Here is a 13,980-nt window from a genome sequence, read left to right on the forward strand (position 1 = left end):
TATATATATATATATATATACATATATATAGATATGTATGTGTGTGTTTGTGTTTGTCCCCCTAGCATTGCTTGACAACTGATGCTGGTGTGTTTACGTCACTTAGCGGTTCGGCAAAAGAGACCGATAGAATAAGTACTGGGCTTACAAAGAATAAGTCCCGGGGTCGATTTGCTCGACTAAAGGCGGTGCTCCAGCATGGCCGCAGTCAAATGACTGAAACAAGTAAAAGAGATATATATATATATACTTAATTTTATTGCATTCCACATTCTGAAACATCTGTAATTTGCATTTTAAAAATTAAAATCTTAAACCACCTTCATCTATCAAAAGAAATTATTGACTGTTTTTCTATCTGCAATATCTGACAGGCTGACAGCAGTGTCAGGAGGTACCAAATAATTGCTACAATTTGTAATAATTCAGTGAAAAGGAATATATTTTACAAAAGAAAGATAAAAAAGAGAAAGAAAAAAAAACATAAGTGCAACACCAAATGCCCCAATTGGTTGCATACCACCAGGTTCAACTCTACCTACTGAAGCATGCCAACTCACTTGTAGCATTAACATGGGTGGATGGCGAGGCTAAGGCATTGAGAACAGCTAAGCACCCTCACAGGCATCACCTGACAGCTTGGTAAGGTAGAATAGGAACAGTAAGGTAGAATAGGAATAGGCCAATGATGACAAGAACTTCACTGTTAGTGACCCAGTCCCTCCAAATGTTTCAAACGCCACAGGTTGGAAGAGATAGTTCACTGACAAGCCTGAATACATCAGGGTCTCATTCAATTCAGCTACAGAAGCAGTGATCCTCCCATTTGTTGCAGCATCTGGAATGTGGGAGGGAGCAAAAGAGTCACAGACTGTGGAATTCCAGATGAGGCACCTACCTCTTACCCAGGGACAGAGGTTAAGACCATCTGGTCTCTTCCCATCACTTCTGGATAATCCTGCTGGCTCCAGAACCGAGGGGATATTAACCTAGGCCAGGGCCTGATTGATGAGATGAGTGAAACGACCAGCATTTAAGTGGCATGGCAGACCTGAAGATCTGTGGAGTTAAGGGGCCTAAGACAGCAACATCTCAGTCCCTTACAGATGTCAGCTCCCACTCTGAGTACAATGAAGATACAGAGCTCATCTAGACTGAGCAGACCTCCAATGTTGGCCAAAGGCATGGTATCAATCCAGTCCCCCAAGAATTTTGCATGAGCAGAAAGAAGGCGACAGCTTGAAAATTGATCAGGTTGGTCAAGAAGAGACTTGAAAGTGGCACCTGAGTGCAGATTGACCTGTACTCTCTGCTTCCATCTATCCTCAACAGTAACAGAAACTGACAAACCCAGCTCTCTCCATTGTAACAGAGCTTCATCCATCTCTATTAGAACTCATCCATGTTGAAGAGGAGAGGATGTTATCATCCAAAGGGAAGCAAATGTGGATGGAGGAAAGAAAACAGGGAAGAGATAAAGATGAACACTTTCATAGACCTAAACTCAAAAACTGTTTGGGCAAAGCAGCCTGATTAAAGGACTCTGGAGAGTCTGACATTGATAAGTTTCTTGAAGATTAGGTCATCAAAGTATTGGAGAGATGAGAATTTATAAGAGGGACCAACTCTGAGAAAATACAATAACTTGGGAATCGACACGTAATTCCTAAGTATAAAAATAAACCTTGGTGGGGCTCAATTACCTCAAGATTTTTTAAAAAGTTGTTCAAGGTTAGCCATCTTGAATTGAAAGATAGATTTGAAAGCTTGGTTGGTAATTGAGGCTCCAAGAGAGCACCATGCTGATGAAGGAGGAACTGCGATAATGGGGAAGGAGTCTGTAAACATGTTTACAATCTGATGTGAAGATGGCGAGTTAGGCCAGTGTAGGTAGTCACCTGGAGGATGTTTCCCCTTTAATCAATTGAGGGAATCTGGTATACTGAGGTGAGTGAAGACAGAGAGGAGGTGAATAGCTCCTTTAATGTCAGATTCACTGAATTTGGAATTAATGGTGGTTGATCATTGTTTAGGGTTGTGCCGATCACTGACCTGAGATGAACAGTAGTTGGGGTGGGCTTGAACAGGTCAAGCTGCCGTTTAAGGCAGGGGTCAGGGAACTTTTTTAAGCAATTCCCCCAAAATATATTTATTTGTATCAACATTACCCCCTTGAATTGAAAGGAAGAAAATCATAGATTCTTTGAATTCAAAAGGTTCTTTAAATCTATTTATATGGAGAATACAATTATAAATATAAAAAGTATAAAACAAATGTGATAAAATACATTAATATCCTCATTATGTAACAAAAGGATTTTTCTACAAACTTTTCCACCTTAGGTTTTGGAGAAATGATGTTATCTTTTTGTTGGAATTACATCAAAATTGGGGCATTTTGATGCCAGAGCAATTGGAATGCAGTTTTTGGAGTCCAATTGATTTCTCTGGTTTAATTAAATAAGTAGGAAGGTAGACAAACCACAAACGCCTCCAGGAAGATGGCCCTGCTTGATCTGTAGGAAAGGCATAGGTAGAAACTCTATAAGATGTGCCCAGCGTAAGCTATGGACACATAAGAGGGGCAGCAATGTCAAAGGAAGGCTAACTGGGAAGATAGTTTTTGTATGTGGCAGATGCTCAGGAGCAATAAACACTGAAAATCTGCAGAAAACAACTTCCGTCACTTTCCAGGGGGAAAAACTAGAAGTAGTTGATAGCTTCCGTTACCTAGGTGACCAAGTCAGTAGCAGGGGTGGGTGTGCTGAAAGTGTAACTGCTAGAGTATGAATAGCCTGGGCAAAGTTCAGGGAGCTCTTACCTCTGCTGGTGACTAAAGGCCTCTCGCTCAGAGTAAAAGGCAGATTGTATGATGCATGTGTATGAACAGCCATGCTACATGGCAGTGAAACATAGGCCGTGACTGCTGAGGACATGCATAAGCTCACGAGGAATGAAGCCAGTATGCTCTGATAAATGTGTAATATCAGTGTACATAGTCGACAGAGTGTAAGTACCTTGAGAGTAAAGTTGGACCTAAGAAGCATCAGCTGTGGTGAGTAAGAGAGACGATTGCACTGGTATGGTCATGTGGCGAGAATGGATGAAGATAGGTGTGTGAAAAAGTGCCAATCCCTAGCGGTTGAGGGAACCCGTGGAAGAGGTAGACCCAGGAAAACCTGGGACGAGGTGGTGAAGCACGACCTTCGAACTTTAGGCCTCACCGAGGCAATGACTAGTGACCGAGACCTTTGGAAATATGCTGTGCATGAGAAGACCCAGCAGGATAAGTGAGTCCATCCCATGTCCCTTGCCAGGGATGTAGCCAGCCCACTTATGCATTCCTTTCCTTCCTTGGACACGCAAATACCTGTTGAGGCAAGTGAAGTCAAAATCGAACCTCATCCGACGACTGGCACCCATGCCAACCTCCCTTCAGTGGACACTAAACTCTGCTTGTGAAGACCTGTTGGGGCAAGTGAAATCGGAATCGCAATTGAACCAATCCTATGACTGGCACCCGGCAGTTGCCAGTGCCGCTGGACTGACTACTGTGCGGGTGGCAAGTAAAGAAACACCGTTTCGACCCTGTGCTTGAGGAGATCTATTGAGTCAAGTACACCAACATCAAAAATCAATGGAAACTGTAGTTGTGACCCCTGTACCGGTGGAACGTAAAAAGCACCATCCAAATGTGGCCGATGCCAGCGCCTCCTTGACTGGCTTCCGTGCCGGTGGCACGTAAAAAGCACCAATCCGATCGTGGCTGTTGCCAGCCTCGACTGGCACGTAAAAAGTACCCACTACACTCACGGAGTGGTTGATGTTAGGAAGGGCATCCAGCTGTAGAAACACTGCCAGATCAGACTGGAGCCTGGTGCAGCCTTCTGGCTTCCTAGATCTCCGGTCGAACCGTCCAACCCATGCTAGCATGGAGAACGGACGTTTAACGATGATGATGAATTAAAGTGGAAAATCCTTGTTCACAAAAGTAGGTTGTTGCAAAAGGAAGCAACTTTTGACTGTCTCCTCATGTGCAATTTTGAAAGCCTTTGCAGCAGCTGACATCCAAAAAAGTCTTCTAAACATGTTTATTACACTGGACAGAAGCAGTGTTGCCAGAAGAAAAATTTCTGTTGTAAAAAGGAACACAGTTTTTATATAACTTTACTTATGACTGATGAGTTCTCGCTTTTACCCCCACTTAGGTTAATTTACTCTGGTTTGCCAATCCTTGGTTTAAGGGAAGATGCAAGAGATCCAGTACTCACGTTTGTCATGTGGAGAGAGACGAGAGGGAATGAGCAGTTTCTGTCAATCCGAGGTGTTGTTGGATAAGCAAACATTCTTTAAGAACACAGGCAAAACAAGTCCAAGCTCCTTTAGGGATCTGATTGATGAGCTTCAACTTGGACAAGCCCTGGTAGGCAGGGGCATATTCCTCAATAGGGATCTGAATTTCAGTGCAAGGTTCTGCCCTACAAAGTATGTTGGAGCTGAAATGGCATTGGTTGCATGTCCAGTGTGAAAAAAATTCGGCTTGAACCTTAGTTATGCCAACGCAGCTCCTGTGGTATCTACACAAGTGACACTTGATGGTCTTCAAATAGCTACATGTACAGGTGCAGAGAACACAGCTTGAGGGGTGAACGGGTAGCATCAGAAGTAGAATTCAGAGGGGATGGCAGTGGGAGAAGATTGGCGCTGGATTTGGGTGGGGTGCAGGAGGTGATGGTAGCAGGCTGGTTGTTACAGGAAGGGTGGAGTGAGTAAGGGGAGGTAGGGGGATGAATAAAGAGAATTAATAGTGGCGGTGGGGTTCGGCTGGGGAAGGACAGGAGGCGATGGCAACAGGCTGGCTGTTACGGGAAGGGTGGGGTGAATGAGGGGAAGTAGGGGATGAATGAAGAACATTAATACTGGAGGTAGGGTTCGGGAGGAGAGGGGCAGGAGGCTGTTACGGGAGTTGTGAGGTGAATAAAGAGGTGAGCAGGACTAATTCAGACTGAATCTGATGATAGAAGGGGTAGGGGAAGGGGAGAGATAGGGGATACGAGTTAACTCACCTAGAATGTGGCAGAGGAGGTGGGACGGGAGGACGGAGGCTGGTAGAACGTAACAAAATCATTTAACTATGCTGATCTGTTGGTCACTCGCCGCATGGCCTAAAACATTTTTATTTTATTTTACCCCCCCCCCCTGCTCCCAAACAGGCCGCCAATGTTAAAATCCAACCAGGCCACCGTGTAGTAGAAGTGCAATAGAAAAGTGGAAGAGAGTAAAAATGAAACTGAAGAATTTTGAGATGTACGAAAATTAAACAATAAATAAACAAAAAATTACAAAATACAAAAATAATGTATAAACACCGACATTCATAAGTGTCGCATCAATGACTTTTTCCCTTTTTAAACGGTTTCTTTCACTACCCACCCCCTACGTATGTCACTTCGACTCTTGGCGTGCTCTGTCGTCCTCAAAGAGAGACCTGAACCATATTCGGGGTGATACAGATTCTCAAATCCTAGTGATGTGTTCTGTTATTGCACAGCCGTAAAGAGACACTTGCGCTAGTCTAGAGGAGCAACCATGGTGGTTGATATTGTAGTTGTGGTGGCTGCAGTTAGAGAATGATGGCAATGATGATGGGTCAATTGTGGGGAAGGAATGAAGAATATGAAGGACTGCTGATTGTTGAATTTAAAGGGTCATTAATTGGGTGAGGATTGAGGAGTGACCGCAGCAGTTTCTGTTCTTGTTGAAGGGTAGTTGGAGAAAATACATGTCGAAGCATCTCAAAATTAAACGAGTTACGACGAATATGTTTAGATTTATTCTGCATCTGCTTCTTCGATCGGTTGTCGAACAGTTTGAATATTCCTTTGGCAAAATAATTCAGTTACAAAGCGTCTGTCTTTAGTTTGGGAAAGACAGAACCATGCGTTTATGAGAATGTTGATCTCCTTCTCGGATCACTTTTGTAGGAGGTAGAATATGTTTGAACGTATGAAATGCGAGATCAATGTGTGTGTAATATATATATATATATATATAAAGCAGGAAAAAAATTACTATGTACTCACGGGTCTGTGACGATGGTAACATGAAGGTTCTCGATAAGATACTACCTATCATAGAGTTTGGAACCAATTCTGAAGTTCTTGCAGGCACTGCCAATTTGAATTTGTTTTACGGCATATAATATTATGTAAATCTTCATAGAGACGACATTATCTCCTTGTGATTACAAAATCATGAGTTTCAAAGGCTTTTCTGTTGAAAAGCCAGGTTGAGTTCCGTTCCATTCTTTGTTTCTTTGAGTATCCACTGTCGGGAGCTATGAAAACCATGTGCACCTTACCCCGCCGGCGCGAGAGCTAATAAATGATTAACACTAAAGTATTAGTTACATAACTTAGATATGTTTCGACCAAAGATTGGTCCAGGCCATGTCTAACTTAATAGCACCAGCTGCGTCAATAACAAAATTGAAACTTCGAAAGTAGGATATATAAAACAATAATTTTAGTAATTTAAAATGTGGAAAAGAATATTTTTAATTCAAGTATAAAGGGAACCAAGGTATCATTTTCCGCCTCTCTTTCTATTGTATAACAACAGTCTATCATAAAAGCGTCTTGTCAAACAGTTTGGGTTTGAGTTTGTCTTGAAATGAAAAAATGGTTTGTTCTAAACTGCAGTTTCAACACCTTCCTCAGGAGGACCACGACACCCCCACCCCCAACACATTTTATGGAATGATGATACCGAAGTAACACACGCGTGGTCCCCACCGAACGTTGGAGCTTGACGACAGCCTCTTCGCCCCCCACCCCTCAAAAAAAAAACACCGAGCTTTCAGAAATTTTTTTTTATCTCAGCGGATTACTAGGTTTTCGCTGACGGAGATTCTGAATATGCAAAAAAAAAAATCACGTTTTCAAAATTTTAACACCCCGCCACCACCAATTTTTGAATTTTTAACTTTATTCGAACTTTTTTTTTGCGTTTGTGTGTGCGTGCAACAATTTCTACAACTTATCCGAATGAACAGAGGAAGAAGTACGCAACATATATTTTACATATCTGTCGTATACGTCGGGTTTTTTACCTTTTGAAGTAATTTTTAAAAAATCTGTGCTTGAGATGTAACAAATGCATTCATTGGAGTAATATAACGAAATACTACAAGTTGAGTCACTGGCTCAGCACCTATGTCTTTATAATCGTAATTTTAAATCGAAATGTCTTTGTAATCGTAATTTGTGCTGTATCTCTATAAAATTTCATCAATATATATCTATTTTCCTGAAAGGGGAAAATCGGATCTTGTGAATTTTCCGAAAGTCCTCTCCCCCGCCCCATGTTCGTTTGCACAAATTTTATTTTTCATATTCGTTTTCGACACAATTTTAACACCTAGCAGGCTGGGGTTTTTTTTTCGTTAACGGGAGTCAATTCTTATATTAACCAAATTTCATTACAAGATACACGTTTCCTTGAAAGTTATGACGGAAAAATTTTCCGAAACTCCTCTCCCCATCCCTCAGAAAATTCCTCTATATACTCTGAATCCACAGCATCCAAGAGGTATTTGTTGAACATTTCGTTGAAAAGTATCCATTTTCCTGGAAGTTGCAAGGCAACAAAGTCGGGTGGGGGTACACATCTGTAGTTATACCACAACCGGTATATCAGCTAAGCAAATGGTCTTTTCTAAATGCATGAAAAAGCTATAACACATTCAGAACATTATTTCAGAAAATTCAGCACCAAGTGCCTCAGTTGGTGGCATACCACAAGGTTCAGTGGAACCTACTGAAGCAAGCCGACACCCCGGCAACATTACTACGGGTGGATGGCGAGGGTAGGACGCCAAGAACAGCTAAGCACGCTCACGAGTCTCCCCTGATACCTCGATAAGGTGAGCCGCCAACGATGACAAGAACTTCGTTGTTAGTGGCCCAGCCCCTCCAAACGCCTCAAACGTCAAATATTGCAAATGATTCACTGACAAGGCCCGATACTTTAAGGATTTTGTTCCGTTCGGCTACGGAAGCAGTGACCCTCCCATTGGACGAGGAAGTGAAGTAATGTTATAGCAATGTTTTATCTTCTTTTATTCAACCAGTAACTTGTTTAGAGTTTACTTAATCGAACGATTCATATTTTCTGTTTTGATAAAGGAATTGATCTAACATTACCGTGAAATAATAATTTCATCGTTATGTGACTTTTATTTTTCACATACTTGAACTGTGACTGACAAAGTCGTAAATGGACAACGGAATTATTATTTTACATTTATTTCAGGAACCACATTTATTCATATTTTTTTTAAAAGTTTATATTGATTCTTCTACGATGTAATCGTTTCAGTTTTATCACACGATTTCAGATCAAGAACAATTCTAAATAAGTTACGGTCAGGCCACAAAACTTTAAAACACGGTTTATTTATCTAACAGCAGTAACTACAACTTGTGTATGTAAAGTAGTTTATGCATAAATCGAGCTATAAAACAATGTTCGGGTATTACTAATGGAAAACGGGAAATATGATAGTTTATAGTTGCAAGTTGGCGAACGGAAATAAAAATCACAGGTAAAAAGTTAGTTTGGGGCAAGTAAATATATACTTCATTTAATTACTATAAATAATACAATAATATTTTAAATTATTTAATTAACTACTTGACAATGATAATTTATACAATATTTTTACGTACAGGTGTAAATAAATAACGTTTTATTTAATATCTCAAATATAACTATGAAGAAAGAGAAGAAACATTATATTAATTTATTGAACTGTTCCTGTCATTTATTTTCCTGGATTAAGTTATTTACTTACATTTTTTCGAAGTCAACGTTACCTTGTGGTTTATACCCAAGTTAGAAATTATAAATTTTGTTTATTTAGTGTATTTTTAAATAATTTGCTTACTCACCGTTTCTAGTCTCTGAACTGCAAACTAAAGTTTGAAACATCCAATAAATTATAAGTAGTTGGAAAGGAAAATACCTTGTGTGCTGCGGCTATAAATACAACCTGTTTTCCATTCATTCGCACCTATTTCTTCATTTGTAACAGGTTTCTTTATTAATATTGCTGAAATGTGTTAACAAAAATATTTAAATAATTTTCACAGATTTGAAATCTGTCAGTTTTACGATATTAGTAAACAAATATCATTCACCATCTTTTCATGGGTTGGGTAGTTTGACAGAAACTGGCCAAGCAGAAACTGTACTTAACTTCTGTGTCTGTTCCCGCATGGTTTTTATGTTTGGATGCTCTTCCTAACACCAACCACACAGCACAGTGGACTGGATGCATTTTGTGTGGCACCAACACTGGCAGGGTCAGCAAGTAACTAGCAAGACAAAGATCCTTTGGGAGGTGAGGGGACGGGATGGGGGAGGAGGTGATCTTGTGTCAGATAATGAAAGGTTAGAGTGAGACAGAGGGACAGAAACAGGTGTCTTGCTGTAGAGGCGGTACATGGTTACCTGGCGAGAGAGAGAGAGAGAGAGAGAGAGAATGACAGAAACAGGTGTGCTAATGTAAAGGAGACATGGTTTCTCAGCCTGAATGAAGAGCAAGAGAAGGCGAGAGATGATGGTGAAGTGTTGAGGCGTACTCACAAGGGACAGGGATCAGAATATAAATGGGATGGTAGAGTAAAGGAAGAGAGAAAGGGACAGATGGTGGTAAGTGCCAGGGCATACCCTTGACGTATGGAGGTCATAATATAAGTGGCAGGACATTGCCAAAGAAGCGTGATTAGCGAGTGGGGGTGGAGAATGCATGATTGGTGAAGACCTGGGTATATAGAGGGGGTAGAGGACTACTGGATAGCAATAATATGGTGAGCAGGGCCCGTGGGGACAGGACTGAGAGATAAGTATAGTGCAAGAAAGAGGAAATGTGAGGAAGAGAAGAGATGTAGTTTGGTTTGTTGGGGTAGGTTGTGTGAATACCAAAAGATTGCCTAAAACTTATTTGTTAGAGAATCAGAAGATTTGTACGTGTTTGTGCTTTTATTTTTTTTAATCAGTTGAATGTTACAAGAGTTTTGTGAGAAGCGCTTAACAAACGCATGAAACCCTTGGCCATTAAGTCACTTTTAAAATATGTTGGCAATGAAAAAAAATAGAAAAAACTACTTACACCCTTGTATTAAGTTCTGTTGACTGATCTTTTATGCATTTTATATTTATTTTTTCCCGAGATATATATATATTTATTTATATATATATATATATATCAAGATTAATCAGCCAAAATTGCGAGGATGATCCAGTTCTTAACTGAGGATAGAAAGCTTTGAATGACCCATCCTTGTTTTTTTGTATCATCTATCTCTGGATGTTTTGTTGCCCCTTTTTGTATCACCTAGTTGTCCAGATGTTTTGCGTTCTTGTCCCATTTTGTATTTTACACACACACACACACACACAAGAGAATGCAAGCAGCACTGAAATTTTATGACAGCTGTTTCAAAGAATTTTATTGATGTATTATATTAAATCTTAAAAATTTTCCCTAAAGATAGATGGTTATATGTTATAATGTAATCAATGAATATATCAATAAAATGCTGCCGAAACGGCTGTTGTAAATTTTAAATACCTATTTCTTTACTACCCACAAGGGGCTAAACATAGAGGGGACAAACAAGGACGGACATAGGTATTAAATCGATTATATCGACCCCAGTGCGTAACTGGTACTTATTTAATCGACCCCGAAAGGATGAAAGGTAAAGTGGACTTCGGCGGAATTTGAACTCAGAACGTAACGACAGACGAAATACGGCTACGCATTTCACCCGGCGTGCTAACGTTTCTGCCAGCTCGCCGCCTTAAATACCATTTATGTTTTCTTATATCTACTCCACATCTAGAACCACCAGCCCATAGTTGGATTTGGTACCTATATACCTATAATATCCAGCCAGTATCTGATACTCACCATTGTTGTTTACCTTACTTTTTGAACTCTATGTTATCGTTCCTAGCCATTTCTGGTTTCCTACGTGTTAGTGGGCCTAGGTTCTATTGAATCCCTATAATTAATTCATAAAATATTTTTTTAGCTATATATCTCTGTTTCTATTGAGTACTGTACCCCAATCCTTTCCACTCCTATCTTCTACAAACCCACTGATTCCCACCCCTACCATGACTTTTTATCCTACCCATGCTAAGCACTCCATCCCTAACTCCCAGTTCCTTCATCTCTAGCACCTCTACAGCAGTAATCCATACTCTGAGACGCAGGTCTGTCTCTTCATTTATCAAGGGTACCCTCCCTTCCTTATCAACTCTCTCCCACACCTGTGTTATTGATTTACTCCTCATACACTTCACATCTAAAGTCCCAAGCACCACATCCCCTACTCACTTACCTACCACTCTGCTCCTACAATGCACCATCTTTTGCCTCTTCTACTGTCTTCAGTCTAACTCTGTCACCTCCACTTTCTTCCTTTGTCCACCCATCCCTTCCTCCAAACACCTGCAACCTCTAGTATCTTCCTCCTCCTCCAATAACCCATCTCCTTCCCTGTTTTGCTCCTCTCTTTTCCTTTCTAATGCCACCTCCTTTACTGCATCCAACCACCACACTTTCCACGTTAGACACTCCTTCCACTGCATTTTTACTAACCTTATATATGCATTCCATTGTTTCCTCTGTAATCTTTTCTACATCAGACAAACTGGCCACTGCCGGGTGATAGGTTCATGGTGCACCTCAGAGATAGATGACATGGTAAGGAGTCTTTTGTTCTTAATATTACCACTTTGCCAACAGTTTCAACCAACACCTCCCAATCTTTGATATAGCCACTGCCCCTTGCTTCTTCATCACTTACCTCCAGAGGGAACAAGAGCTCATTTTCTCTCTTCAAACCTTTCAGCTTCAACTCTCCTTCGCAATTCTTCTTGCCTCCCTTCTCACCCACCACTCTTACTTCACCTGCTCTTTCTTCCACACAATTCTATACCAATATACTCCCATACTTGCACACCCAGCCTATAAAACCACACACACTTCACTCTATGTCCAACCCTATACACAGATACCCTTCCCATACAGCTGCATTCCTACCTGGCCTCAATTTTTCCAACCACCCATTCTCATTCTTTATTTTGCTGATGAAGGACTAGTGTCTGAAGCATCAAAACTCTTTTGCTTCTTTTTAATTGTTAAATTTTCCTCTCCTGAGTTGTCTTCATTTTGTGTTCATTGCAACATATATATATATATATATATATATATGTTGCAATATATATATATATATAGAGAGAGAGATAGATATAGATATATTGTAACATAGGAGTTCAAAATTGTTGTAGAAAACTTGTAAGATAGCCCCTTATTAGAAATTCTTCTGACAGAAAATCAAATAATGGAAAATTTGCATTTAGATGAAGCATTTGTATAGAATTAGTAATGAGGAGTAATAAAGATAGTTAAAGGGGAGAAAAACATATCTAGTAATACAGAAAAGAGTTACAGAGTTAGAACATGCAATATATAAGTGTTCATGCATACATTATTATGGATATATGGATACACATTTATACATATAAACACACACACATACATATATATTGATATACACACACATATGCATACACGCACATACATACATATATATACACACACACATTTGCCTTTATGCACAAAATGTATATTCCTATATACACACATTTACATACGCTTATACTTATGTATTCACACTGACATGCATACATATACATGCAAATATATTTTTATATGCACACATACTCATGCATACATATACATGCGTAGACATATATATGCACATACACATATTCACTTATATTTGAACAAGCACATAGCTATATCTATTTACATGTCTACATACAACATACAAATAAACATAGATCCAAGGTTATTACCAGTTGAAATTTGCTTGGGACAGATTTGAACCTGAAAGTAAGCCATTCCCTGTATTGTGTTGTGATGGGGAATTGTTTTCTTAAGGGTTTAAGTATGCCCCAAGCAGATGTCTGCTGGTAATAACTTTGCATCTATAAACATCACTACTTAGCACTGCCACCCTGTAATTCATACAGACACACACACACACTTCATCACTTAGACTGATACAGAGCCTTTAAATATAGATAAAATTACTATGGCACCTTTTAGTTCATGTATTTGTTGGTAATTTTCATTTTGAATCCGTGGAATAGTAAATCTCTATTGTAGTAGATGGCTTCATTCTCAAATATTTCTTTGCTTGAGAAAAGATCCTCCTCCTCTTCATACTACTGCTGATGTTTAGATATTGTTCTTAAACATTATACAAGTCAGATGGTCTGTTATTATGTTAATGTATGTTAATATTTTCTAATTAGCTTCCTGAAAAGTTTACGTAAACTAGTTAAGTGCAATTTAACTTCAAACAAGTCCACAGTAGTATTGTTAGTGGCTATAGTTTTTAGTATTGTAAGTGGTTATGGTACTTTAAGGCCAACAATGCTTAAGGCATTAATAATGTCCTTTCTTTCTCAAATATGTGGCCATGAATGCCTTTTGTTGCATTATTCTTGCAGGGACCCTAATATTTGCCCTCTTGACTCGTCATGAAATGTGGAAGCAATTATTTATGAAGCAGAGATCACATCTGTAGGAACCAACCTACTAGAAACACATAGATATTACAAAGACATGGGAGAAGAAAACTCTAAACATAATTTTATAATCCTGTATCCCTTTTGAAAATAAAAATAAAAAGAACACTACAAAATTGGTTGACTACATCTTGAGATTAAAAGAAGCAGCTTTCAACTATATTATTTCACGGAAGAGCCTGGTAAAATCCGGGCCTTTCCAAACCAAATAGGAAGCAAAAAGGTGTGTACTGTGTGCAACAGATAATCTTGGAAACAAGACCTTTTTTATGCATTAGATCAGATATATCCAGGAAATGCAGACAT

The 13,980-nt window shown here is 39.5% G+C and overlaps 1 protein-coding gene and 1 long non-coding RNA gene across 4 annotated transcripts in view; one reads left to right on the plus strand and one right to left on the minus strand.

Annotated features, from left to right (window-relative positions):
• Positions 1 to 9,311, minus strand: part of LOC115216174 — a 46,842-nt gene extending 37,531 nt beyond the window's left edge. The window contains exon 1 of one of the 3 annotated variants that reach the window (XM_036506478.1): positions 9,026 to 9,311. The gene's annotated coding sequence lies outside the window, so the exon portion shown is untranslated. Of the gene's footprint in view, positions 1 to 6,083; positions 6,799 to 8,951 lie in introns of those variants that run through there. The other 2 variants (XM_036506477.1, XM_036506476.1) reach the window with 2 other exon arrangements.
• Positions 7,500 to 13,744, plus strand: LOC118765077. Its single transcript, XR_005000925.1, has 3 exons — positions 7,500 to 8,090; positions 11,722 to 11,779; positions 13,597 to 13,744. It is a non-coding gene; the product is annotated as an uncharacterized LOC118765077 (long non-coding RNA).
• The last annotated feature ends 236 nt before the right edge of the window (positions 13,745 to 13,980 follow it).

This window comes from Octopus sinensis, linkage group LG10 (assembly GCF_006345805.1).
Source record: "Octopus sinensis linkage group LG10, ASM634580v1, whole genome shotgun sequence".
Taxonomy (NCBI): domain Eukaryota; kingdom Metazoa; phylum Mollusca; class Cephalopoda; order Octopoda; family Octopodidae; genus Octopus; species Octopus sinensis.